Raw genomic sequence first — 22,319 nt, forward strand, 5'->3', positions numbered from 1 at the left:
GCTGTTACTCAGGCTTTGCAGCCCTGGGAGCCTTTGGGGTTTGAGTTCTTTTGTTCCGCTTCTCCGTTAGACCTGCAGGTTTTAGGCAGGAAAGCAAAGTGTGTCAAAATTGGCTGGATGCAGCAGAGCTCACACGGGGGTTTGGGTTCCTCCGCTCGCGTTGCTCTCAGCAGGACCTGGCGGGGTTTGCTGAGCCCTCGTTTGGTGGAGCGGTTAGAGGGGAAACCTCGGGAGGAGCCAAGAAAATTGAACCTGGCCCTTTTCCCAGCAAACCTGGTCTAAAGTGTAGGAGTTCCCTGAAGTCTGTATTACCATCCTCCCGCGTCCAGATTGAAATCCAACCTCTGCTTTGCTTTGATGGTCCCTGCTGAAGGGAAGTTCACTCTTTGCAGACCTCAAAAGGCACAAATCGGACACGACCATTAATTTTGTACCCACCTACAGTCACTTTTCATAGGGATTACTTATAGATTTAAGTCTCGGCTATACGTGGACTGGCTTTCTCCATCTTCAGGTGTATGAGTATTCTCTTTGGTAGCCACATCTGTATCATCATGAACCATGAGCCAGCGGTGATGGAGGAACCCAAGGGGTGTTGTGTTGTGAGTGGGTTGTGTTCCCAGCTCAGAGTAGGTTATAATCTCGGAATAAAAGGCCAACTAGACAAGCGCTTCTCTGGGATGTGCTCTCCAGAGGTAACGTGGTGAGATAAGCCGTGGGTTGGACGTTTGGAGGTCGGTGTCACCGCTGGGAGCGATGGCAGAGCCACCTCCAGCCGCTTGGTCTGCTGAAGGTCAATGGGCGGTTGTTATTCGGGTAATGGGCTGCAAAAAATGGTTTTGAAACCCAAAGAGCTTCTAGCAGCTTTCAGGAGATTTCGGAGGAACCCCCAGGTGTCTCCTTGGCTCCTCCTGCCCCGAGGTGCCCAAGAAGGGGTGTTGGATACAACAGCTCTGCCCATCCACTGCGGTTCGGGGGGGTCACCGGGGACCCCTGGGGGTGCGGCGAGTGAGCCGAGGCCAAAGCTGCGGGTTTGTCACTGACGGGAATGTGTTTCAGAGGTTTCCATGAGGCAGCGCTGACTCTTTAAATAGCTGCCCACGGGTTTCCTGTGTTCCCTCCTGCCCTTCTCTTCAGTTTTGTTGGGTTTGTTCCCTTCTGGGGAGATTTACTAATGTGAATTAAAGCTAGAGGAGGATTGGAGATGGGGCTAAAATGAGCTGAATGGACATTGAAAAGTTTCATAAAGTTCGCAATTTGGACAGCGCTGGGATGGCACCTGCGCCCCGTAAGGCTGCCGGGCTGGCTCAGCTGGGACCCGCTGAGTAGCTGCTAATTAGCAGTTGCAACCTCATTGCCACAGGGGTGTAAATGTGATAAACTCCCTGGGAGGCTCCACAGCCACGTATCAGCTGCAGAGGAACAAGTTACGGGTGCTGGGATGGCTGGGGGACGGACAGACAGACGGACGGATGGATGGAGATGTGATGCCCGTATGGGATGCAGCTTTCGGGAGGGCTGAGCATCGCGTGGGGTTTCTGGAGCAGCTTCCCGCAGAAATTGGAACGTAGGAAAGCAGCTGAGGGGTTTCTTTACACAGGTTCGAGGTCTCTTGGCATCCCAGTGCGGGTTTGAACTGGGAGGTCTCTTGTGGGACATGTCAGGACTGGCAGGGGCAGGACAAAGTGATCCTGTGTGTGCTTGAACACTAATAAAGTGTTGGGTCTTCAAACATTTTAAAGAGGAAAATAACGTTTTGGTCATATTTAAAAGAAAAATGCCTTCAGTTTGAAGATGCGGTTTGACTTTGGGACAAAACAGCGTGACGAAGGGTCAGGCCAGAACCCAGTGCAAGAACAGAGCTGTAGATACCTACAGAAGAACATAAAGCTTTTCTGAGTTGAAAGGAAAGTAAAGCTGGGTGTTTAGTTACCTCCCACAAACCTGCTCATAGTGCTCAGGTATTTCCTTCAGGACTTTTCTTGGGCTAAAATGAACAAAACCTGCAGAGAAGCGGCTCTTTGCCGCCGCACCGCGCGGGTTGCGTGTGAAAACTGGCCGGGACGCAGCAGCGTGAGCAGCGGAGTCGGAATAACGGGTGTTTCCGTTGGAACGGGGGATCTCGGCCACACTTATCCTGCAACGATTCGCCGGTGTTCCTGGCCGATGTCGTGTGGTGCAGAAGTTCTCGCGTCTGTAAAACGGGGTCACAAACGTTCTCCCTCCGTCCCGGGGGCGTTGCCGCGCGCACCCCGCAGCAGTCGGTAAAACAGCACTGGGGGTTGTCGAAAAACGCTAAATAAAAGTAAATCGATGCTGTTTTAAATGATATTCTAAGTGCTTCACGCTACAGTGAATGACTACAAATAACTATGAAAATGTGTTATGGTAAAGATTCACGGTTCATGAGCGCTCTGGGCTGGGAGGATGTTGCTTTTCAGCACTGGTGGCCCCGCAACCGCCCAAAAAGTGCCAGAATGGGTAAAAAGAGCAAAGAATGGCCTGAGATCTTCCCGCAGCGGGTGCATGGGCTGGATCTTTGCATCCGCGAGCATCCTCCCAATGACTCACATCTGATGACTTTACCGCCGTGGTCTGTACCATTACCAAGGTGATCCGCGTTAATCCGAGGTGCGTTTATTAAAACCGAGCCCTCGCCGCTCGTGCAGAGCTGCTTCAAACGGCGCCGTTTGCATTCAAAGAGAGGAAGCCCAAAACCATTACTGCCAAAAGTGACAGATTTGCAGCGCTGTGCCGGTGTGTGTTGGGTTTATAATGCATTGTGCAGGGTTTGGGTCTTTAAAGAAGTTAAGAGCAAGTCCCCGATGGGGTGTCTGTTGCCTCACGGTCTCCGTGGAACACGGTTGCGTGTTGGTTGTGCCTGCAGTCGGTTGCTGTAGACGTGGTCGGCTGCCTCCGTGTGCGAGCTGTCAGGTCTACCCACGGGGATTCGCTGCAAAGTTAGGAAGCACTTTACATGCATTAATCAGAACTTGGAGTTATTGGGAAGATAGGGGACAGTGTGCCAAAGTGGCAAACCAGCAGTTGATGTTGTTTAAGTACACCGGTATAAAGGATGTTGTTTCCGTGCTTTTGCACGGTGTCAGTATTAAAACCCGCCTTTCCCGCGGGGACGCCCCACCTGGACCGGGCATTTTGTCCCACTTTGCGAGGGAAAATATTTTACATTTTGTACTTGGGAAGCCGCTTTTGGAATACGGTGACAGGTTCTGTCTCTATCTCTGTCGCGTTGCTGTGCGCAGAGGGGACCTGAGCACGTTCCATCACCAAACATCCCCTTAAACAGCGACACTGTCGCCCCATTTCCATCCCCGCTTGCGCGGATGGCTCCTCGGTGCTGGGGTTGTCACCAGGGGACCCGTTTGCACGGGCGGGTGTGTGAGAGCAGGAGCAGGGGATGTTTTCCATCTAACAATGTTATTTCTGGCATCGCTGCTTTTTCTGTAATCGCTGTGGAAACTGTTTTGCTTGGGGGTTCATCAAGGAAACGCTCTAAGTTCTTCTAGGGAGAAATATATTAAGCAAGTGGCTGTGATACTGGTTTCATAAGGGCTCATTTTAATTGGGAACAGTGTTTTCAGGAGATTTTTACTGGCTGTGTTTCTAAGGGAGTCGAGAAACATCTGAAGCGAATGGGCACGGAGCAGCCGCAGGGCTGGAAAAGGGGCAGTTGGGTGTTTGGCGTCCGTGTGAAGCTGTGAAGCACCAGAGCTTTGTGCAGATATTTGATATTAACCCTCACTAAACTACACTTTGAGCTGTTAAATTTCCCCTGTTTCTCCTTAGATGTAGAAATAATCCTAATATCCTCTCCTATGAGGGCAGGCCGAGAGAGCTGGGTGCTCAGCTGGAGAAGAGAAGCTCTGGGGAGAACTTATTGTGGCCTTTCTGGACTTAAAAGGGGCCAATGAGAAAGACGGGGACAGACTTGTGAGCAGGGGCTGTTGTGATGGGACAAGGGTGAGAGTTTAAACTAAAGGAGGGAGATTCAGGCTGGACATGAGGAAGGAATTGTTGGGCCTGAGGGTGGTGAGAGCCTGGCCCAGGTACCCAGAGAGGTGGTAGATGAACCATCCCTGAGACACCCCAGGCCAGGCTGGACGGGGCTCTGAGCACCCTGAGCTGGTGAAGATGTCCCTGTCACGGCAGGGGGGGCACTGGGGGGCTGGGAAGGTCCTTCAGCACAAACCATCCTGTGATTCTGTGATTTCTCACCATCACGTACTAGAAATTGCCGGCATTGCAGAAATGGGCTGTGTGGGCCCAGCTTGAGGGAACTTACATTGCAGGCAAAACTCAGGGTGAGATCAGCTGTAGATGGGGAAGGGAAAGGGTTACGACGGGCAGGCGCTGAGGTGGCTTTTCCAGCTTTCATGTGTGCTCTGTGTTTTATTTGTGGTCCTTCGGAGCGCTCTTTTTCATTGACGTTTGTGGAGAGGCTGATAGCGGAAAGAGGAAAGGAGGTTTTGTCTATGATATACATATTTGATGTTTTGCAATTATGCATTTTAGTGATTACCTTAATAAGTTACTCAGACTCACCTCTCACTTTGTTTTGGGATCTCTAGAGACTTTCTGTTTGCTTAACGCTCTTAAAATCCTTACAGCGTTCAGCAGATGATTTATTGCTATTGATTTATATGGCACCCAGCAGAAGCTCCGTGGCAGCAGCCTGCAGGAATTATGGTCCTTCCAGGACCACTTCAGCCACCATCGGAACAGAGGCTCCTCTGATTAACAGGAGAGCGAGATGGACAGATTCGTACAATCCGATGACCTCAGCAATTAATTATTTATTGAGCTTTTAATTTTGCATCCATCATTCTAGCTCTGTCTCCCCTGCCTTCCCAGAGTAGTTGCACAGGGAGGTGAAGCATCAACAGATACCTTGAGAGGGGAGGTTTGCAGCTTTGTGCAGAGCAGCTCAGCTGGGCCCGTGTTAACCCCCGAGCCTCTGGAACGGTGCTGTAATCTGCCTTGTCCTTGGGTAGTTCAAGTCGTCAGAGCCCCTTAGTTTTAAGCCCGAAGAGCCGTGTTTTCCCCAGTACTGCGAGCTGCAGGGCAGGAGATGGTGTGGATCCATCCTGGCCCTGGAGCTGGTGTGTGCATGAGCCTCTTTGTCCTCCAGCACTGGACACAGAGGGGTTGCCAGTGTTTTGTTAGCATCCCTTATCACTCTGCTTTCCTTGCTTCTTTTGCTTCAAGGCTTCCAGCAGGTGTCTGCGGGTATGGGGGTGTCTGCGGGTATGGGGGTGTCTGCAGGTGTCGGGGTGTCTGCAGGTGTCGGGGTGTCTGCACGTATCAGGAGGACAGCTTTTCTAAATGCACAAGGAGCTGGGGATGTTTTGTTTCGGTTTTTGGCTTTTCTCTCACCTTTTTTGAAGGATCAAGAGTTGCCTCGACGTGGAGAAGGGCACCGAGGTTTAGGATAATCTGGTGCATCAGCTTTCATGGATGCAGCAATTTCCTTCCTTGGCTGTGCTGTTTTGCTCAGGGATTCGGGATCACTGTATCTATGACCCACAAGGAGATACCTCGTGAGATACTGGTGGGATCTTCTTTGATAGCCAATGGTATTTATGGGACCTCAGCACACCTGATCGTTCCAGAACCTCTGGGATAGATGGGAACTGCTGCGTCTGCTGTGCTTGTAGCTACTGGCTGTTATAGAAGCCACCAGAGAAACGTGCAGGACAGGAGAAAAGGCGATATTGTGTTCCCCTCCAGCCCCCAGCTGAACCTGAGCGAGATCTGGGTGTGGAGGAACACGGTCCTGTCCCACAGCCGACTGTGGGCTGGCTCAGGTCAGCGTCAGCGCTGGGAACGGGCAACAAGTCACATCGCCAAACTTCTCACCACACACTTTCTTGTCCCCTTCACAGTATTTTATTGATGAACTGGGCGCATTTGCTCTGACAGATCCACATCTCTGCGCTCGGTGCTGCGGGGGGAGCTGATGGGAATCGCCACAATAAAATTTTAATTAAATGCCAGGCAATAATTTGCAGCGAGTAAATTGCGGTACCTGCAGAACGCTGTTGACATCTGCTCGCAGGCCCGGAGGGCCATTAGTGGCTCTGAGAACCAGCAGAAAAACACAGGTCCACTTACCTTGTTTTTTATTCTTTCAGTCCGGGGCAGAGAGACCTATTATGTTTAATATTTTATAGCAGCGCATTGTTGCCATCCTTCCTGTGAGTCATTTTTCCACAAGAAACCCGTGCTCGCCGCGTTATTTAACCCCTTTGGAGGGTTTAAAGGTGGATTGCAAATCTCCTGCAGAAAATGGTCTTTCTGTGCCGTTTCCGTGCCGCTGCACAGGGCCGGGGAGCGAAAGCCGCTTTCATCTTGAGCCTCCTGCACGCTTGGGGCCCGGCAAAGGTGGCCCCAGGTCACTGGGGGCTCAGGCTCAGGCCTGAAGCTCCGACTCCTCTTCCCTGGTGTTTCCCCCATGGATGAGTCCGACAGAGCCCAAAATGGAGATGATGAGATAGAACCGTATTGGAAATCCATATCCCGCTGTGCAGCCCGACAGTGGGAGGATCTTGGTCCAGCCTTGGGATGTTTCAAGCGGTGGGATGGCCCTTGGTGAAGGGATCTGTTAACGTTCATTCAGCGTTCCCCTCTCCCTGTTTTGCCCCATCCCATGAAGATGGATGTGCCCATGGCTGCAGCTTTTCACACGCTTGCAGATGGCTTTGTCCCCTCTAAAACACCTCCAGTGTCTCTCCTGAAAGATATCTTGAGGTCTCCCCAGGTTTTAGTGTAAGAAAATGAGTCGTTAATAGTTTTGGGGCATTCCTTGTGCTTTGGTGATGTTTCTGACCTGGGAACCAGGACCCGTGTACAATTCTATGTTGTTTTACTGATTTGCAGCAGGTCCGGGGACAAAAATACACACGAGTTTCATTTAAATAACTGTAGTGGAAACTTTCTATGGAAAGAAGATACCCCGAAAAGCCCCTGAAAGAACAAAGCCATTGCCTTGCTGAGTGACTTCCTTTTGCCGCATTGTTTTCCGTTTGCATCAGCCGTTTGCCTCCTCTGGGCCGTGCTTTGTGGTTCCTCTGTGTCACCCGGCACAGCTTCTGTGCACACCAGAAAATGGCTATTTTGTTTTTCTCTCGTAAGGCAAAACCCCCCAGCGGCGTTTGTACAAACGGGGCCTGTGACACGAGTGGAACTGAAGAACTGCAGTTGGCGTTGACGCTTCGTGTCGTCCTTCGGGTGAGGAGGTTGAAGAAAGCGAGCGGTAGCATGGAAATTGGTGATATGTGGGAGCTTCTTGACCCGATCCTGTGACTTTTCAGCGTGTGCGATGCAGAGATGGTGACAAAGGGAGATCATGGGCTGGTGGGGTGGAAAGGGCGGCGTGAGCTCTTGGGGCGACCCTGGATATTTGTAGTTTGGAGAATATAAAGTCGTTTATTTCATTTCGCACTGCAGCTGCTCCCGCTGATTTCAGAGCAACAGCGATCGCTGGGCTCAGTTTTCCTTTTCATACCTGTTTGTGGCTTTTATGCCAAAAGTGCCTCTTGCTCACCTCAGATCACACTTTTGTGCTTCTGCGTGGCCTCTTGGGAACGTGGAAATAAAGGGCGATGGTGGGTTCAGAAGGGGCGCGTGGAAAACCGAGCGCAAGCCTGGGGGGATTGTCCGAGTGTCCCAAGGCAAGGGGTTCTGCTGACACAGCAGCCGCCGTGGCGAGCAGGGCCCGGCCTGGAGCGCGGTTCCCCCGAAGATGACAAGTCCTGGTTAGGCACGATCTTAATCTTGACCTTGATGCTAATTAACCCTGATTCATTGTTAGAAGGGTGTGAGGCCAGGCAGGAAATGAGCAAAAAGCATTACTGAGAAAAAATAAAATTAAAAATGTGTGATTTCCCACCTGCGGGTGTGGGGTGGGAAAGCTCTGGAGAGGCTGTGTGCCTGCTGCAGTGGAGTATATCAACTTGTCTGGTGTTGGCTCGTGCAGAGCTCTTTTCCCTCCCCCTTAGAAGCATGGGATGTAATTAAGCTCAGAAGCAATGGCCCTTTGCAGCTCTTTCGTGCCAGCAGGGTGAAGCAGCACATGGATGGGGCATCTCTGTTCTTTGTCCTGTTAGCGGGTGAAGAGCCACTAGAACCGCGGTTCCTCGGTGCCGTGTGCCCTCCTAGACCCGCGCTCTGCTGGCTCCTGTCCGGAGCTGCTCAGTCTAGACCCTGATGCTTTCAGGTGCTCATTTAATTGGCTGCATCTTGTCCTGGCTGGGGGCGAGGGCTGGAATTGGGGTGCCTGGAGGGCTGGGCAGAAAACCTGAAGTTGAACAGTGTAAGGTCCGGAATGTGGGGAGGAACAGCCCCAGGCTTTCCGGTCTGTGTTTCCCAGTCTCTGATGGTTCTCGCTGTCTGAACTGGGACTCTCTCTTCAACTCTAGTGGAATGCAGTGTCCAGTGTCACAACTCCAGTGGTGAAACGAAGAACTCCCTGTGTGTCTGCACAGCTCCCTGTGCATCGCAGCGTGACGTTCGCTTTCGGCGCAGTAACATGACCGTGTCCAGCTCCTGTTTACTTTGTGATCCAGGCTCATCCTGAGATCCTTTTCAAAAATAATCCAACTTTGCGAGCTGATATTTATTCCCTGTGACCGTGTCGTTGCTCGTTCCTGTCTCAGCACTGTGCACCCACCGTTCCTGAACTTTTTCTCTCTTTTTTTGTTTTTCCAGACCATTTCTGCAATTTATCAAGACCATTTTGAATCCTAACCCTGGCCTCCGAAGCACTTGCAGCCTGTCCCAGCCTGGTTTCAGCAGCAGTTTTAGTAAGCATACTGTGTTCCATCATTCCAATCAATTATAAGGATGCTGAATTGCGGTAGCGCCAGGATGGGGCCGAGCCAGGTGCTGCCCATGGACACTGGAAATACAGTGGGCGGTCACTGGTAACTTGGTGTTTAACAGATAAGAAATGAAAACAAGGGAGGTGGAGGGACCCCAGAGGTAATTAAATGAACTCAGGTGGGAATCAGTCTCTGGGTTCTCCCTCAGGAGGAGCGGAAGGCTGGGTGGTGGTGTTACCTGTCCGTGTTTGTCAGAGCAGCTCCAGATTCCGAACCTCGTCTCCTCTGCGACATCTGGTTCTGGAGGTTGGAGCTTAAATGGGAAAGTGATTTCCACCTGCGTTTCCCTGCAGAGGGGGCGGTGAATCGGGATCGCTGGCGCAGGAGCCCGGAACCGTGTCAGAATCACAGCGAGTCTGGGCAGAAACGCTCGTTTCCAGGCCCCTCCTCTGGGTCTTTCCCAAAGTTACAGGAATTTAGGAAGAAATCAAGTTCTGTGAACAGAGACTCGCAGTCTGGTGTTTTCAAGGGCTCTGACTACATAGAACTGATTTACTTGGGGGGGGAAAAGCCTTAAATATCGCTGTAGAGAGTACGTAATGAATGATGTTGTGTTTATTCATTTCACGGAGTGGATGAAATCTCTGCTGACCATAATGGATTACACTGGGATGTGCTGTCTCGCATGGTGGTGTTAAAAGCAGGTGCACAAAGGGAATTCTTTTTGAAGAGAGGAGGAAAAAAAGCTTATGGTGCCAGTAAATTATTCTTACCGCTGCAATAATCCTAATCAGATTAATTAGGATTAGTTTATCTGCCTGGCTTTTATTTTTGTGAAATGATAAGGCATATCAAAAGAGTTTTGTTTATGAGTTTTGGGAATATTTTTGACTTGTTTCACGTGGCGTAGTGAATGATAAATAGATAACTCTGGCTGGTTGGGCTTTTATGGAGAATGATGTTGCATATGCAGCATTTAGAGCTGTCCATTAGTCCTCCAGCTCCTCTTTTGTCACCAGCGCGTCCCTCTCCTGTCCCCTTGCCCGTATTGCCCGGCTCCCTGTGCTCCTTCTGACATTTCCCGCTTGTGTATCTCACCAAAAGCCGCATCCTTTCTCTCTTGCTTATGTCGCTGATTTTTCCCATCGCTTTTTTTACCGCTTCGTTCCTTTACTGTTTGCCATTTCTGAAAAGCTGTTCAGGTTTTCGCACAACAAAGCTGTATGGCGTCACGTATGTGCTCGCCCACGTGTACCCGCCCGTAGCGAAGGCTGCAGACGAGAATGTCAAATGAGGTAATTTTCCACCAGATTATTCTCATTTCCTATTTATTCCTTGGGAAGCTTCAAGCAAAATATTAAGATTGGCTTTGAGTTTTATAAGCCTGAAAGGCCGGAAGGTTTTCCCAGTGAAAATAGCCGTGTGGACGCTGTGACCGCTGCGTCTCCATGGGTTAAATGGGAAGGTTTGATGTTGTGAAGCCCCAAGCAGTAGCTGTGGCTTCTCCTCGGAGTCTCTTCCTCATCACTTTCAAACCCCATGTGATTACTGTTTTCCCTTTTGTCTTAATTCAGCTTCTCTTAATTGGTTTCACGGTGCCGTGAACCTCTGGTGGATTTGAGGCCTATCCGTCAGGTTTGATCTTGCCAGGGTTCAACCGCGTCTTCATCGAGAAATTCTCCCACAAAGGGGCAAAGAGCACGAGGGGGCGCGGGGCGGGCACGGCGCGGCCTGCACAGACGGAGCTGCTCTTGGTGGAGATACTGTTATCCACAGTGTTCCTTGGGGGACACCTGGGGTCGTGGTGTCCCCTCCAGGCCTTGTGTCAGGAGTCGGCTGGAGCCTGTTTGGGCCCCCGCAGCGCTGCGTGCACGGCTGCGGCCAGAAGGGCTCTTTTTCTTGCCTTTTCCTTTATTTTACTGGCGCAGAAGGTGCCAGATCAGGATAAGTATCAAATCTCGGCGTCAAGGCTGGTTTCACAGCAACAATGGTGTTTCGGGCCAAGAGTCCACATTGCATCGGATTCCGTGTCAGAGCCAGCGTGGCTGTGGGAAACCAAACCCCTTCCCTGATGTAACACGCAGCTTTTTCTTTTCAGTTTGTAGTGGGAAATAACACTCTTGTTTCATAGAATCACAGAATCATTTTGGTTGGAAGAGACTCTCAGGATCATCGAGTCCAACCATAACCCAACTCTGGCACTAAACCGTGTCCCTAAGAGCCTTGTCTAAACGCCTTTAAACCCCTCCAGGGCTGGTGACTCCAGCACTGCCCTGGGCAGCCTGTTCAATGCCCCACAGCCCTTTGGGGAAGAAATTGTTCCTAAATCCAACCTCAACCTCCCCTGGCGCAACTCGAGGCCGTTTCTCCTTGTCCTATCACTTGCTGCTTTGGAGAAGAGATTTGCAGAATCTTTGTCTCATCCCTTTGTCTCATCCTGTCTTTCAGCCCTGGCATCTTGCTATTGTGTTGGCAGTGAGGTGTCAAGGCCATTTTTGGGGGTTTCTCGGTGTTTTCTCGCGCGGCGCGTGCAGACGTGCCGGTGCAGGCTGTGAAGTGCCTGTCGGCACAGGAGCGTGCAGCACCGCGCTGTGCCATCCTTTACCGAAACAGAGGTGATGGTTTTTGACAAGGTAACACACACTCTATTTTAAGCTGCTTCTAAAAATAAATTCCCGCTCCAGTTGGTGTCGTGGCAGCAGAGTTTTATGTCTGAACCGGGGCTGTGTTCTTAAGATGATTCATAGAAAGAAGATGAACTTTACTGGTTTTACCCTGGGGTGAAACAGCGTAGGTGAGTTGCTGATCGTACATGAAGGTCTATGTGCCCGCGATGACTTTTCCGATTAGTTCTGCTGGTGCTGGCTTTTCCCCTAAGGCTCGAGTGTCGCATTAAACACCGGAGAAGCTCTTTTTCCTGGAGGTGTCTGGTAGTTAATACAACACGCTCGCTGTGTGGACAGTGTCCCGCAGTCCGTCGGAGAGCTGATGGCGTTGTCACATCGAATAAGAAGTAACAGCGTGGTTCTGTCGAATGGAAAGAGGAGCTGCAAGGGGGCCAGGAGCCCGTCCGCTCAGCCCCGGTCCAGCCGGCCCTGCAGGGTCCCGCGTTTCGGCTGCGACACGGGAGCGATGCAGCGCTGGTTGTGTGAGGCTGTCTGCGATCTGCTGCCCTTGGACCTGGGATGCTGGGGTGAGACGTGCTGCTCAATAAATTGGTTAAGTTCCAAACTGGCAGTAGGGATAGGAGGAAACGGTCAAATTAGGCCTAATTCTGGTCTTATTTACTGTGCGTTTCAAGAGCGGCTGCCTCGGAGGCAGCAGTCACCCCAGTGCAAAAACAGGTGAAGGAAATCAGAATTATTACCAAGGCAGGACCTTTGCTGAGGCTGAGCAGAGGCGTATTGGTTTTATGTGCAAGGATAGAGGTTTCTTAACCTGGTGTTTCCTTCATTCGTCTTCATTAAGAAAATGACAATCTGAGTGAAAATGGAATACTTCAGGGAAATAAAGACTCTCTGGCTGTTGATTAGGTTTGCCCAGCACTACAGCCCTTTCAGATAAGGTTGTTCCTTGTGTTGCCTTGTGGTGGAGAGAATGAGATCATCCTGGACAGCGTCCTCAGACACACGGGGTGGGCTGCGGGGGGTCCTGGGCAGGGACAGCAGTTGGACCCCACGGTCCTTGTGGGTCCGTCCAACTCAGGACATCCCATCATCTGCAGAGCATCAATGCTAGTGAGCGGGCGAGATAGTGAAGAAGTGGAAAGAGCCCTGATCTCACCTGTCTGTGCTGAAATTAAGAGTTTTAATTAACTCATTGGGATGTGGGGTGGCATCAATGGCAACGTGTGTGCCCCCGGTGCTGCTCGGTCAGGGCTCGGAGCGGCGCGGGGACCGGGGAAGTCCCGCTGCCGCTGCCAAAGAGTTAATCCCGACATAATCATCTCATTCTCTTTGGGAGAGGAGTTTCTCTGTGACAGCCCGCAGGGTGAGACGCGTGATTGTGTGTTCTGGCAGCCGCTTTGCAATGGGAAATAAACAGCCTTTCGTATAATGGCGTTCATTGAGCATTGTGCCCGGGAACCCATCGTGACACATGTCACCCCGGCCGGGGAAGCTTCTTCCTTTTGCAGCTCAGCAAAATATTTATACAGTGGCTTCTACTGAACCTGCTCCTGCACTGCTGGGGACACGGCTCCAAAGCTGAGCTTAGCGGCTGAGCTTAACGGCTGACCTTGCTCTGAGTCCCTCCTGAAATACCAAGCGCTCCGTTCAATCTGCCAGCCAGATGGAACAGCCACTGAATTTGCTTCCCCGTTAGGTTTACTTTTTAAATCGCTATAATAGCCCCTCAGGTTTATTGTTGCTTTAAGTAACTGGGAAATAGCTTTAAAACCGACGGCCCTGTTCCCCGTCCCAAGCCGGGCCCTGGGGCGCTAACAGGGGAACCACAGGGGCTGGTGGTTGTGTTGTGTCCGAGTCCTGGGCACTGTGTGTGCTCGGTGATTATGAACCCTTTTCTTTTTCTAGCTTTCAGTATTTAAGAATAACACTTTAAAGATCTTGTCACTACAGAAATTATAAAGTGCATTTTTCCGTTGACGTATAGCCAGATACGGGTACTGGAGTGTTGAGAAGTTTGCAAAGAATAGAAATATCTATATTGTTTCCCTTTGACCTACCGCACCGCAGGCGCTCGGTGGGCAGAGGAAACGCGATGGTTTCTGGTTTCTGGCTCCTGACCGCTGCTGCTCACCAGAAGCCGTTCCACAGCGTCCCAGGCTCTGCACACCGCAGTTTGTTGAGATGTATAGAAGGCTCATTGACAAGAAGCACGTTTCCAAGAATTCTCTGCGTTCTGGTTTGCGCAAGGCCTAAAATTTCAAGTATGTTTCTCTTACCCCAAATAGATCTCAAGTAGTAATTGTAGGTGGGGGATTACAACATACATGGCTGGTTTGAGGAAGGACCCACAAGGATCGGTTCGTGGCTTGGGATAGTCGGGCTATTTCTCCTCAAAGAGCAAAAACAACGACGACAAAAAGTCTGGTATTTAATTGTATAGATGCAGGGTTTGCGCAGTGGAGCGAGACAAAGGCAGCCTAGAAAACAGGAACAGGACCTCAGCAGAGAAGAAATCAATCACTGGAACATCTTAACTGAGAGCTGCTGCTTCTACCAAAATGTGTGGTCTTTAAATGAAGACGGTTTTCTATTTTCATAAGAGATGTTGAAGCTCGAGGGCAAGTAATGAGCTCGATGCAGAAGTGCTGGAGAGGTTCTCAGCCTGTGCTTAGCAGCAGCTCCGGCTCTGGAGTTCATCACCGTTTTCTGCATTAACGTTTGGGGATCTCTGAGGACCACGTGAGATTGTGGCATCACTTTTGCAAGTCAACCTTTTAACCTCCCTGGAAATGGTGACTCCAGAAAAATCACGGGCCTTGACTGCAGTGTCATTGTTTTCCTGAAATTCTCTGTATTGCCTCATAAACGTGAGCACGGACGTCGTTTGCTGTTCTGTTTGAGGCTAAGAACAGCAATTCCAGGACAAGCGCTGGACTGGCTGCACACCAGCTCATCGCTGTTGGGATTTGCCGTCACAGAACAGCCCGTGGAGCCGCAGGTCAGCGTGTTTGATTTGCGAGCCATGCAGAAGCTCGCTGTGAAAACAAACCGGCTTTTGTGCCATTAGCATGCGGTCCGTGTATTTTTAAGTTAACACTTCTGCACCCGGGCCTGAGCTTCTTCCCTCTTTTCTTGCATGATAATTGTTTTTTAGTTTCTGGGGCCCTTCTCTTAATGGTTTTAAGAATATCACCTTTGCTTTGGGAAGGCATGGTGTCTTCCGAAATGACTTGCAGGGGGAGGAAAAGAATAAGGGGGGTGGGAAAGGCATGTCCCTCTCTTTTGGGTGTGTGGCCAGATTGGTGCTTGTGTGCCGTGTGTCCTCGCTCTGCGAACAGGGCAGGACCACGTTTACAGCCCCGGTAATCCCGTTGTTCATGAATGAATGCAAAAGGCTCAAAGAGGACAATTTTGCAAGGCAGAAAACCCAAGTCATAATTTGAAGCTCCTCAGAGGACAGTTCCTACCCAGATGGCCAATTAACTGCTTGGGTTCCCTCAGCTTTGCACCCCGTTGGTTTGGGGTGGGCAGGCGGGGGTTGTGAAGCCTGGAGGATGGTTCAGACCCCAGTTTGGGTCGGGTCGCTGTGTCTCCACCGTTCTTGCGGTGTCACCATCTGGTGTGTGGGACGGCGGAGCCCCCGGCGATGCCGTGGGGAGCGTGCGGGGAGCTGCAGCGCACGGGTGGCACTGGGTGGCTCACGGCGTGACCGGGGACTGGGGGACACCTGAACGCCCCGCACGCCGTGTTTTGTGCAGGGTTTCTGCTGCGGGTGGTACGGGGTGTTGTGCACGGGAGCGCTGGGACCACATCCTGCCCGGCGCTGGGCACACCCCGCGCACCCGCCGACCGACATCGCAGCCGAAAGGAAACGCGTGGGGAGAATTACTGATCTTGCAAGCTGGCGTGCTGAGCAAGGGCTGAGCGGCAGGGAGGGGAGGGGACCCGGCCCTTTCCCCTTTGCCCTTTAGCGGGACTTTTCTCCCGATGCGCCTCGTTTTCCCACCAGAGCCGCTTGTTTCTTTTAGTGACTTGGTGTTGCAAACCTCGTAGCATTATTGACCTGCAGCAGGGCTGGCGTGGCTGCAAGCTCGTCAGGGTGTTTCTGACTGTATCAGTTTGTCTATTTAAAGCCGTGAACTCTTCCTCCCAACCCGGCCTCGCTGTTCGTTACGGTAACGAGAGATCTCCGAGTTCCGCCCCTTAGCAAGATGTGACTGGAGCCGCCTCTTCAGGATGTGCGGAAACCTCCTCCGACACCTCTTTTGAACCTGTCCCTCGCTGTTTTATGCTCGTACTGACAGACCCGTCCTGTTCAGCTGCGAGCACACAGAGACAGCCCCTGCGATCTGCTGCCTAAAGCCAGAGTCTGCAGAGACAGAGCTATAAACCAGGCCTACAGCAGGAAATGAAGCGCTGCCTCATTCCTGTCAAGACCTGGAGCTCTTCCTTTTTTCGCCTGCTAATGCTCAGGCTTAAAGCTGGAATGCTGGCCTCTTAGGAGATTTTTGGTTTTTAAATGTATATAATAATAAGAATTTATGATATAAATATATATAATGATGGAGGCCGTTCCCGTGCTGGGAAGTTCGTGTTTCTGCGTGGCTGGTTGGGGGGCGGCTGCGGGTCCTGCGGGGCAGGTTCTGGGCCGGATCCCACGCGTGACCTGCGGGCGGCATGTCCTGGTGGGTTTGTGCTCCAGGTCTCTGCATCCCGAAGCGTGGTCCTGTTTGCAGCTCTCAAATAGTGATGGAGATAGAGGGAGGCACATGTGAGGAAGCGGCATTGTCTGAAGCAGCACAGAGACCCAGAGCAAGGAAAGGGCACGGTAGCACCAGGCTTCTGCAGTTTTAAATTGGCTTTTAAGACTAGGAACGCCTGCTGTATCTTGGGCACAGGCAGAAATCTCCAGGTGCTCATTTTGGTGAAGAATTGTTCTTTGTCCTTCCGCATTGCTGTACGCTCCGTAAATATTTTCCACCAAAGCCACCCCGTCGCTCCCGTGGAGCCCCAGCAGCCCCTCGGCAGCAGCAGGTGCTGGAGCGAATGTTTGTCTGGCTGCAGCCCCGTCGAGAGTCAGCGATGGGGAAGTTTCGGTTGCCGCTTTAATCCGGTTGGGTCTGAAGGAGCGGCGGGGATCCCGGCCCAGGCGGGAGGACGTGGAGAACCCTGCCCTGCGTTTTCTCTCCCTGCCAGCGAGTGCTGGTGCTGTGGGTTCCCGAGGAGCAGCTTTACGAGGGGAAAAACAGAATAGACGGTCACACAGCCGATGGGGTCCTTGTGTAAATATTTGCACTCATCTGCAAGAAGTATCTGTTAATGAGAGGCCGATCACCTGGAAATTAACCAAAAACACATTCTGGTTCTCGTTAAACGCTGCTTCATTTCACTGGCATAAGGTGTATTTTTGTGTGTGCGTACAAGGGAGTTGTGTAGAGCTTGTGATGACAAGGAAGCAAACACTGTCCAGACTTGATTCTTTCCTTCCTGCAAAGCTAACAGCGCTCCCTCCAAACTCAGGCCTGGTTTTTTCTGTCTTTCCTGTTAAACAAATGCGTATCTTGATTTAAAATTACTTGTGCTTTTTGTGACTTGGCTTGGCCAAGCACGAGAGCTCCGAAACGTGACGATTCCCTCTGAACGGCCACGTGTCCTCGCACCCTGTGTGCAAAGAGCTCTGCGGCTCGTGATTTGGGATCGGTGATGTACGTGTATGTGTGCACACAGACATCTGCAGGATATCTGTATTCATTATCTTTGCAAAGCGGGGTTTGATGCACATCGCTGGGGAGGAGAGATCGTGTATACACCGCACGGTGTATTGCGCCCGGTTCTGCGTTGGTCGCTGGATTTGCCTCCGTGAGCCGGTGCGCGGCACCGCGGTGGCTCCGCGTCGCCTGAGGTGATATTTACCTCGAGAAAAGTCGCGTCAATGAGCACAGCTCCTCCAGCAATTCCCCTGCCACGGCCTGAAAACGCAGCAGAGTCGTTGCCAGGGAGGCTCTGGACGGCGAGGGCGGCGCTGGAGGCGCTTGCTCCGTGTGTCCAATATGGATTTCTGTCTGTTTTCACCGTTTCTGTTACGTGACAAGATCTAAATGAATTTCAGTATACACTCCCAACGAGTCAAGCCTGTTTCTGTAAATAGGAGGTTGCCAGCCTGGCGATGGGATCAGCAGCTCTATTTTTTGCCCACAGGGAATAAAAGGACCATTTTCTTCTCTTTCTGGCCTTCTTTTCATTGAGAATAGGAAAAACCCCATTGTCTTTGGTGCTGAATCGGTGGGGGAAGTTTCCTTGTTGAATTATTCCCACTGAGACTCCAAGGTTTTTTCGCTGTCACTTAAACAGAAATCTTTCAGCATCTCCTCTCCGTGTTCAGTTAAATAAGGTACAGGCTGGCAGAGCACAGCGTTGTGTGTTGCTGTTGTGTCCAGAAGGTAACAGGCTGCTTAGGAAGATCCGATTTCTTTTCTTATCATGGGCTATGGAGAGATGTGGTGATTCCAACCACCGCATCCTGCTCCTGCATCACCGCAGGATGCTGAAGGTGCTTCTGGAGCATTTCTTCTTCTCACTTCTGTATTCAAAGCAAACTTGAAGCTTTTAGTGATGCCAGCTTGGAAGATCACTTTGTCATTTTAGTGAGTTCATATAATAACCTTGGAGTCTGTTTTCATTTTATTTTGCTGAAGTTTTAGTGCATTTTGCTTAATTGCTTCAGCTTTATTGTTAATGAGACAAAAAAAACCAGCTTGTATAATAGCTCACGGAGTAAAACTATCAAGGAACAGAGATGGAATTGTCATGTTAAGAAGTTTCTTTTTATTGTTTTGATTGTCTTCAATTCCTCATTTGGTTTTGTTCAGTCCCACGGACCTGCTGTGCCCTGCGGGCAGCATCGCCGACCCCCCCGTGCCCTGCGAATCCCACCCGTGCAGGAGGATGGTGCGGTCTGGCGTGGGGTCTGAATCATGGGTGGTAAAATACACTGGGAATACTCCGCAAGGAACGGGAGTTCAACCTGTTATGACAGTCGTGTCGTCCTTGCTGCCGCCCGTTTCCTGTCGTTCGGTGCCGTTCTGCTCTGTGTCACCCGGGGGTTGCCCGACCTGCGGGGCAGCCCCCTGCTCCATTCACTGTGCTCCTGAGGTCAACGGGAGAAAAGGTTCCAAATGTGCTCCCTTACGGGCAGCACAGCCCAGATGTGCGAGCAGGATGTGCTGTGTATCCTTCAGGGTAAAATGAAATATGAAAGATGCTTGGAGGAACTTGTTTCCATGTTGGTAGTTGCTTTGGTGTCCATATTTTTTGCATTGCCTGCTAAAATCTCAGCTGTGTTACTGCAGTATCCATCCTGGTTCTCAGATGCAGACGGTGCTCTCTGCCTGCGGTGTGGCTGTCCTGGGTCTGGTGGATGTTTGCATGGGGCTGGAGAAAGCTGTGTGCGGCGAGCCCGGGCTCCGGCACGCGCAGACGCGCAGCGTGGAGGGCTGTGCTGCGGGTGAGCCGCGGCTGCGCGGCCCGGCCGTGCTGGTGCAGCGGGTCTGCCGGGGTCCCCCCTCATCCCAGCAGCTGTTTCAAACCGGAGCCTCACGCTGTGAGACAGCGTTTAGTATGAGGTCTGCAAGTTGGCCTGTTGTCTGTTTCTCAATGTGTTGGCAGCCCAGAGTGTTTTGGCGCTTCCTTCTGCTCCGTCCCAGCCCTGGAGGGGTCACTGGGACTCGGTTCCTCAGGGCAGGAGGTGCAGAGCAGTGACCAGCTGCAGATACAAACCTCCGCCCTCCAACTTCGGAGCAACCGAGGCTACTCTTAGACCAGTAAACAGATGGAATCAGGACCAATTTTCTGCCCCTGAGGACCGGTGATGTGGAAGGACCTCGCTCTGTGTCATGTCTGGGCTTTGTGTGTGCTCTCTGCGCAAGGGCGAGCTTCATCTTGAAGCAAGATTCTGCTTCTCGCACAGCAAAATAATCAGTGGCACTCCCTGTATCTGCTTGGATTTTGCATCATATATCTGTTGGGTTTTGCATAAGGAGACTGAGGGCAGAGCTCATGGGGCTGCAGGTTCCTCAGCAGGAGCAGGAGGGGCAGGCTGAGCTCTGCTCTGTGACAGGGACAGAGCCCAGGGAACGGCAGATGTGCCAGGGAGGGTCAGTGGGACACGAGGAACAGGTTCTTCCCCCAGAGGTGCTGGACACTGAACAGGCTCCCAGGGAGGTGTCACAGCCCAACCTGACAGTGCTCGAGAAGAGACTGGACACCGTCCTCAGACACACGGGGTGACCTGTGGGGTGTCCTGTGCAGGGACAGCAGTTGGACTCCATGGTCCTGTGGGTCCCAGCTCAGGACATTCTCTAGTTGTATGAAGCGCCTCTGGTGCTCGGCAGGACTGTCCAGAGAGGCTGGGAGTGTCCGCGGGAGAGCGACACGGCCGGCTCGGGGCAGGCTCATCGGTAAGTCAAGGGAAACCATCTTCATCTGGTCTCCGCAGAGCCTGCTGGCCACGAGGGCAGGGCCCGGGCTGCTGACTAACGCCTCCTTCCCCGCTGATCCACCCTGCAGTTACGAAATGCAGCACAAATCATAAACTCCATCTGAACTGTAGTTGTTTCTTTATTATATTTTTTTTTTTTCCACTCCTGTGGTTTGAAACTATGTAGAAACGTTTTGGAAGGTTTCTCAATACATGAGTTTAACCATAAGTCTCAGCAGGGGGAACATAGTATTGGGGAACGGCAATTACTGCTTTAGCTGCATGCAAGACACATTACCTTGGAAAGAGTCCCCGTCTTGCCAAGAGCTGGCTTCCCACTCTTGGTTTGGCAGGTCTGGAGCGTTCAATTCATGATGAATTTTGAAAGAATCATTACTCAGCAGTAGTTTCAAAATATTAGTTTACTAATGACTTTGTTGCACCGAGGAGCATGTGAGAAGTGAAAGCGGCAGCGACGTTTACAGTGCTCCGGAGGAGACGCAGCGGCGATGCACACCGTCCCTCGTCACAGCCACGATGTTGATGGCTCTTGAGGGTCTTCTTAACCATTGCCAGAGGTCTTGGGTTTCTTAAGTTTTATTTGCAAGAAAAGGGGATTAGTTGCATCACAAATGTGCAGAAAAAGAAACAAACAAAAAATAAAGCCCTCTGGAGTGTGAGTGGTATGTTGTCGTGCCCTTCCAGCATGCATGTGGTTGGATCGGCTCTTAAGCGCTACCAAGGGTTTGCAGTGGATGGGCAGAGCTGAGCGTTGGCTTCCGAGGGGGATGGAGCCGCCGTGTCTTCTGCTTTTTGTGGGTGTCACCGGGGGGACGGGGCTCCCGGGGCTGTTCCTGCTGTTCGCCACGTCGGGTTGGCGGTGCGAACCTTCCCCACCTCTGCCTTCTGCTGGTGGTGCTCCCCAGGCTGCTCAGGGCTGCTCAGGGCTCATTGCCTTCTCTTTTCTCTCCTCGTTTCAATGGTGATATTTTGGGGAATATTTAGCTCTAAAATATGCAGATTTTGCAATAATTACTCTGTTCTGACTCAAATGCTTTTCTGGAAAAGCGGTTTTAAGCTATGAAAATAGGTTAACCCTTTGCGTATGGGTTGCTGGCAAAGTGCAAAGTCGCTTTTGTCCGTCTGCTTTCCTCGTGGTGCGGGTACCGCTGCCCTTTGCTGTCTGAAGAGGTGAGAAGGGAAGTTGCTGAAGCCATGTGGGGTATATATATAAGTTAATTAGCACAGCATTCAGCTTTTAATGAGCAGAGGAAGTCTCCTGGACGTCCTCCCGTTTCTGGTTACAAGGATCCCTGTTCAGCGCTGTGGGTCTCTCCATTCCCATAGGATCCCAGGGCCTCACAGACAGTGATGGGTGACTCACAACACATCTGTGAAACACGGAACTATCCCCGTTTTAGAAACGGGGAGTAACATGGGCCGTAGATGATACGACTTGCCCAGTTTCACACAGGAAATGTGTAACCGAAGCGAGAATTGAGCCCAAGTCACTTGAGCTTAGCGCTGGATCGCCTTCTCCCCTCGGCAGGTCTGCAGCAACCCGGCAGATGTTGCACATGTGAAAATGGTTTAAGAGGCTGATGATTGAATCGAGTTGGTAGATGCCTGAGTTTGTAGCTCTAAAGCTGCCCCTGGATGCGATGGGGATTTGGGCGGCACGTTCCAGCCGGGCAGGGTTGGAACTGAGGTGCTGGAGGGAGCTCAGAGCGGGGCTGAGGTCGGTACCGGGGTGCAGAGCTTTGGTCGGGCCTGCGCTGTGCAGGAAAGCCCCATGGCAATGTGTTTTCTACAGGGGGTAAACACGCCGAAGGAGGTGAATTCAGTCACCAAGAGCCGCTCCAGCTGTTGGGACTGAGTTTGTGTACTGCTGCGGTTACCAGGCAATCCTCCCCATCAGGGCACCTGGTGTAAGTCCTGCGTGCTCGCTGCCGAGATGGCATTTTAATACGCACACATTATGATTCCAACGTGCTGTTTCTTTTCCAGACCAAATTAAATCGTGGACGAGCGAAAGAGAGAGGCCATCAGAATTACCGACTGCCCGATCCCCTGTAAGTAGTCTGTGTTTTTCCGGGTGGCCTGTCCTGGATGCGCGCTGCCCTGTGCAGTGACTCCGCTCGGGAGCAGGACTTGCTTCTCTGTTTCTCTGGTTTACTTTGCTTTTACTTCAATATAATCGAGACTTGTTTGCCTGGTGAGTCCCCACGGTGCTGCAGCAGAGGTTTATGTTACTGAGTCTCCTTACGAGAGGGGGTGGCAGGAGATCTGCTGTTGCTGCTTGTTGTTTGCAGATCTCCCTCCATCATAAATCACCTCGAATGTCTACGGTGGCATCTGCAAAGCTGCACTTGAGAC

The 22,319-nt window shown here is 51.6% G+C and overlaps 1 protein-coding gene across 17 annotated transcripts in view; it reads left to right on the plus strand.

The window, feature by feature from the left end:
- Positions 1 to 22,319, plus strand: part of HIVEP3 (HIVEP zinc finger 3) — a 158,729-nt gene that overhangs the window by 82,469 nt on the left and 53,941 nt on the right. For 9 of the 17 annotated variants that reach the window (XM_065041381.1, XM_065041382.1, XM_065041394.1 and 6 more), the window contains 2 exons: positions 8,728 to 8,822; positions 21,951 to 22,015. The gene's annotated coding sequence lies outside the window, so the exon portion shown is untranslated. Of the gene's footprint in view, positions 1 to 7,152; positions 7,249 to 8,727; positions 8,823 to 21,756; positions 21,872 to 21,950; positions 22,016 to 22,319 lie in introns of all 17 variants that reach the window. The other 8 variants (XM_065041386.1, XM_065041387.1, XM_065041393.1 and 5 more) reach the window with 4 other exon arrangements.

Source organism: Columba livia, chromosome 26, assembly GCF_036013475.1.
Source record: "Columba livia isolate bColLiv1 breed racing homer chromosome 26, bColLiv1.pat.W.v2, whole genome shotgun sequence".
Classification (NCBI taxonomy): domain Eukaryota; kingdom Metazoa; phylum Chordata; class Aves; order Columbiformes; family Columbidae; genus Columba; species Columba livia.